Source organism: Triticum urartu, chromosome 2A (assembly GCF_056163025.1).
Source record: "Triticum urartu cultivar PI428250 chromosome 2A, HENAU_Tu73, whole genome shotgun sequence".
Taxonomy (NCBI): Eukaryota; Viridiplantae; Streptophyta; class Magnoliopsida; order Poales; family Poaceae; genus Triticum; species Triticum urartu.
The window spans coordinates 413349373-413355372 of NC_141874.1; positions in this window are offsets into that span (position 1 = coordinate 413349373).

Sequence of the window (6000 nt, forward strand, 5' to 3'; positions counted from 1 at the left end):
TAGGAGGTTCATTAAGGACTTCTCTAAAATTTCTTGGCCTCTGACTAATCTCTTACAAAAATATGTTCCTTTTGTCTTTGATGATGACTGTGTAGAAGCATTTGAAATACTTAAGAAAGCTTTGGTTTCTGCACCTATTGTTCAACCTCCTGATTGGAATTTACCATTTGAAATTATGTGTGATGCTAGTGATTATGCTGTAGGGGTTGTTCTAGGATAAAGAGTTGATAAGAAACTAAATGTTATTCAATATTCTAGTAAGACTCTAGACAGTGCTCAAAGAAATTATGCTACTACTGAAAAATAATTTTTAGCTGTTGTGTTTGCTTGTGATAAGTTCAGACCTTATATTGTTGATTCCAAAGTAACTGTTCACATTGATCATGCTGCTATTAAATATCTTATGGAAAAGAAAGATGCTAAACCTAGACTTATTAGATGGGTTCTCTTGCTACAAGAATTTGATTTGCATATTATTGATAGAAAGGGAGCTGAGAACCCCGTTGCAGACAACTTGTCTAGGTTATAGAATGTTCTTGATGACCCACTACCTATAGGTGATAGCTTTCCTAATGAACAATTAGCTATCATAAATGCTTCTCATACTGCTCCATGGTATGCTGATTATGCTAATTATATTGTTGCTAAGTTTATACCACCTAGTTTCACATACCGGCAAAAGAAAAAGTTCTTCTATGATTTAAGACATTACTTTTGGGATGACCCACATCTTTATAAAGAAGGAGTATATGGTGTTATTAGACGTTGTGTACCTGAGCATGATCAGGAACAGATCCTACGCAAGTGTCACTCCGAGGCTTATGGAGGACACCATGCTGGAGACAGAACTGCACATAAGGTATTGCAATCCGGTTTTTATTGGCCTACTCTCTTCAAGGATGCCCGTAAGTTTGTCTTGTCTTGTGATGAATGTCAAAGAATTGGTAATATAAGTAGACGTCAAGAAATGCCTATGAATTATTCACTTGTTATTGAACCATTTGATGTTTGGGGCTTTGATTATATGGGACCTTTTCCTTCCTCTAATGGGTACACCCATATTTTAGTTGATGTTGATTACGTTACTAAGTGGGTAGAAGCTATTCCAACTAGTAGTGTTGATCATAACACCTCTATTAAGATGCTTAAAGAAGTTATTTTTCCGAGGTTTGGAGTCCCTAGATACTTAATGGCTGATGGTGGTTCACATTTCATTCATGGTGCTTTTCGTAAAATGCTTGCTAAGTATGATGTTAATCATAGAATTGCATCTCCATATCATCCACAGTCTAGTGGTCAAGTAGAATTAAGTAATAGAGAGCTTAAATTAATTTTGCAAAAGACTGTTAATAGATCTAGAAAGAATTGGTCCAAGAAACTTGATGATGCATTATGGGCCTATAGAACTGCATATAAAAATCCTATGGGTATGTATCCGTATAAAATGGTTTATGGTAAATCATGTCACTTACCTCTTGAACTAGAACATAAGGCATATTGGTCCATTAAAGAGCTCAATTATGATTTCAAACTTGCCGGTGAGAAGAAGCTTTTTGACATTAGCTCACTTGATGAATGGAAAACCCAGGCTTATGAGAATGCCAAATTGTTTAAAGAAAAGGTTAAAAGATGGCATGACAAAAGGATACAAAAACGTGAGTTCAATGTAGGTGATTATGTATTGTTATACAACTCTCATTTAAGATTCTTTGCAGGCAAACTCCTCTCTAAACGGGAAGGTCCTTACGTCATCGAGGAGGTCTACCATTCTGGTGCTATAAAAATCAACAACTTCGTAGGCACAAATCCGAGGGTGATGAACGGTCAAAGAATCAAACATTATATCTCAGGTAATCCCATGAATGTTGAAACTAATGTTATTGAAACCATAACCTCGGAGGAATACATAAGGGACACTTTCCAGAATGTTTCAGACTCCGAAAAGGAATAGGTACATGGTACGGTAAGTAAACCGACTCCAAAACAGTTCTAATGGCATTTTTTATCCATTTTGGAATATTCAAGAAAATAGGAAAATAAGAAGTAGTCCGGAAAAGACACGAGGCTTCCACGAGGGTGGAGGGCGCGCCCTACCCCTTGGGCGCAACCCTTGCCTCGTGGGCACCTCGTGTGCTCTCCGGACTCCATTTTCTTGCACGATACTTCTTTTGGTCGGTAAAAATTCATTATATAATCTCTCGAAGGTTTTGACTACTGTATCACGCAAATATCTCCTGTTTTTGTTTTGAGCTGTTTTCTGCCAGGGTTGTCAAGGCCAGGCATAATGTCGTCTCCCTTCTCCTCCAACAATGAGGGCAACGATGCTTGGATAATGAGGATAGAGCTGAAGAGAGAAGAGCCCGGAGAGATCAACAAGGATGATGGGATCAAGAAGGCCATGGGGGACCAAGTTCCGGCAGTAGCAGAAGAAGACATCCTTCAACCTAACCACAATCTCTTTACCCCAACAGACATTGAGGCTTTCAAGATGATTGAGTTAGCTCGTATTCAAAACAAGTATCTCACAAGTGAAAATATTTTGTTGAAGGAGCATATCATCGCACTCAAGGGCATTATCTGCAAATTGGAGGATCTCCTACGCTCGATGTGCGACTATCCATCATCGCCCCTTCACCAAAAAAGAAGAACTGAGTATTGGGTATGGGCACTCCCCTTGGCAACTGCCAAGCTTGGGGGAGTGCCCCGGTATCGTATCACCATCACTTTTATCTTTACCATTTTTCTTAATTCGATCCTTTTGGTTATATCTTGATCTAGTAGAATAAAGTTTTAGTATGATCTAGTTCTTTAGTTTTGCTTTATGATCCTTCTATGTAATCGTGTCCGTGAGCTATATATAATAAAGATTAGTGTTGAGTCAAGGGCTTGATTATCTTACTATGATCTTGAGGGAATAAAAGAAAAGAGAAGGAATAAAAAGAAATAAAGGGATCATATGGATTTTATGGAGAGTAATGACTATGCATATAAAGAGTATAATGAATAAAAGTTGTTGAGAGTTGACAAACATAGTTTTGGTCATCGTTGCAATTAATAGGAAGTACTAAATAAAGAGAGGTTTTCACATATAAATATACTATCTGGGACATCTTTTATGATTGTGAGCACTCATTAAAATATGACATGCTAAAGAGTTGATGTTGGACAAGGAAGACACCATAATGGGTTATGTTTTCTTGCATCTGAGATAAATTATATTGTCATGGATCATCCAACATTATGAGCTTGCCTTTCCCTCTCTTGCTAGCCAATTTCTTTGCACCAAGTAGAGATACTACTTGTGCTTCCAAATAACCCAGTTTTGCCATGAGAGTCCACCATATCTACCTATGGATTGAGTAAGATCCTTCAAGTAAGTTGTCATCGTTGCAAGCAATAAAAATTGCTCTCTAAATATGTATGATTTATTAGTGCGGAGAAAATAAGCTTTATATGATCTTATGATGTGGAAGAAATAAAAGCGACGGACTGCATAATAAAGGTCCATATCACAAGTGGCAATATAAAGTGACATTCTTTTGCATTAAGATTTTGTGCATCCAACCATAAAAGCACATGACAACCTCTGCTTCCCTCTGCGAATGGCCTATCTTTTATTCTTGTCTTATACTTCATATAAGAGTCACGGTGATTCTTCACCTTTCCTTTTTACATTTTATCCTTTGGCAAGCACAATGTGTTGGAAAGATCCTAATATATATAGCTAATTGGATGTGAGTTTTCATGAAATATAATTGTCGACATTACCCTTGAGGTAAAAGGTTGGGAGGCAAAACTATAAGCCCTTATCTTTCTATGTGTCCGACTAAAACTTCATAACCATAAATATCGCGTGAGTGTTAGCAATTGTGAAATACTAAATGATGGTTGAGTATGTGAACTTGCTGAAAAGCTCTTATTGACTCTTTCTGATGTTATGATAAATTGCAATTGCCTCAATGACTGAGATTAGAGTTTGTTGGTTCTCAATGAAGTTTATGATTCATACTTGAAATTGTGATTGAATTGTTACTTTAGCATAAGAGATCATATGACAATATATATATATATACATGTTGCTATTCTAAGAATGATCATGATGCCCTCATGTCCGTATTTTATTTTTATCGACACCTCTATCTCTAAACATGTGGACTTTTTTCGATTTCGGCTTTCGCTTGAGGACAAGCGAGGTCTAAGCTTGGGGGAGTTGATACGTCCATTTTGCATCATGCTTTTATATTGATATTTATTGCATTATGGGCTGTTATTACACAATATGTCACAATACTTATGCCTATTCTCTCTTATTTTACAAGGTTTACATGAAGAGGGGGAATGCCGGCAGCTGGAATTCTGGGCTGGAAAAGGAGCAAATATTAGAGACCTATTCCGCACAACTCCAAAAGTCCTGAAACTTCACGGGAGCAAGTTTCAGAATATATAAAAAATATTGGGCGAAAGAAGTACCAGAGGCGGGCCACCCACCGTCCACGAGGGTGGGGGGCGCGCCCTACCCCCTTGGGCGCGCCCCTGCCTCGTGGGCCCCCTGGTGGCCCTTTTATGCCCATCTTTGGCTATATGGAGTCTTTCTTGAGGAAAAAATAATAAGCAAGCTTTCGGGAGAAACTCAACCGCCACGAGGTGGAACCAATCTAGGGCTTCGGTGGAGCTGTTCTGCTGGGGAAACTTCCCTCCAGGAGGGGGAAATCATCACCATCGTCATCACCAATGATCCTCTCATCGGGAGGGGTCCAATCTCCATCAACATCTTCACTAGCACCATCTCATCTCAAACCCTAGTTCATCTCTTGTATCCAATCTTTGTCTTAAAACCTCAGATTGGTACCTGTGGGTTGCTAGTAGTGTTGATTACTCCCTGTAGTTGATGCTAGTTGGTTTGCTTGGTGGAAGATCATATGTTCAGATCCATTATGCATATTAATACACCTCTGATTATGAACATGAATATGATTTGTGAGTAGTTACGTTTGTTCCTGAGGACATGGGAGAAGTCTTGCTATAAGCAGTCATGTGAATTTGGTATTCGTTTGATATTTTGATGAGATGTATGTTGTCTTTCCTCTAGTGGTGTCATGTGAACGTCGACTACATGACACTTCACCATTGTTTGGGCCTAGAGGAAGTCATTGTGAAGTAATAAGTAGATGATGGGTTGCTAGAGTGACAGAAGCTTAAACCCTAGTTTATGCGTTGCTTCGTAAGGGGCTGATTTGGATCCATATGTTTCATGCTATGGTTAGGTTTACCTTAATACTTCTGTTGTAGTTGTGGATGCTTGCAATAGGGGTTAATCATAAGTGGGATGCTTGTCCAAGGAAGGATAGTACCCAAGCACTGGTCCACCCACATATCAAATTATCAAAGTACCGAACGCGAATCATATGAACGTGATGAAAACTAGCTTGACGATAATTCCCATGTGTCCTCGGGAGCGCTTTCCTTTATATAAGAGTTTTTCCAAGGCTTGTCCTTTTCTGCAAAAAGGATTGGGCCATCTTGCTGCACCTTATTTACTTTTACTATTTGTTACCTGTTACAAATTACCTTATCACAGAACTATCTATTACCGATAATTTCAGTGTTTGCAGAGAATACCTTACTGAAAACTGCTTATCATTTCCTTCTACTCCTTGTTGGGTTCGAGACTCTTACTTATGGAAAGGAATACGATAGATCCCCTACATTTGTGGGTCATCACCACCCCGTGTCTCTTCGAGGCTCGGGGAGGGCCTATGCGATGACACCTCGGTGTCATTTTCCCTAGGCGGCGGGGAAGCTAGTGGAGGCGATTCGCTCTCCATCATCTCCGACGGCAGATCCCCCGAGGATGAGGATTGCTAGGGGAGTCTACGGGCCAGACTAAAAAATAGAACTTAGAGTTATCATCACAGTCCATAGAGATTGGATGTACGTGAAAAAATCCCGGACTACTTACGAGTCCGCTTGGGGCTTGGTATGGCGACGGTGCTTCGGGAT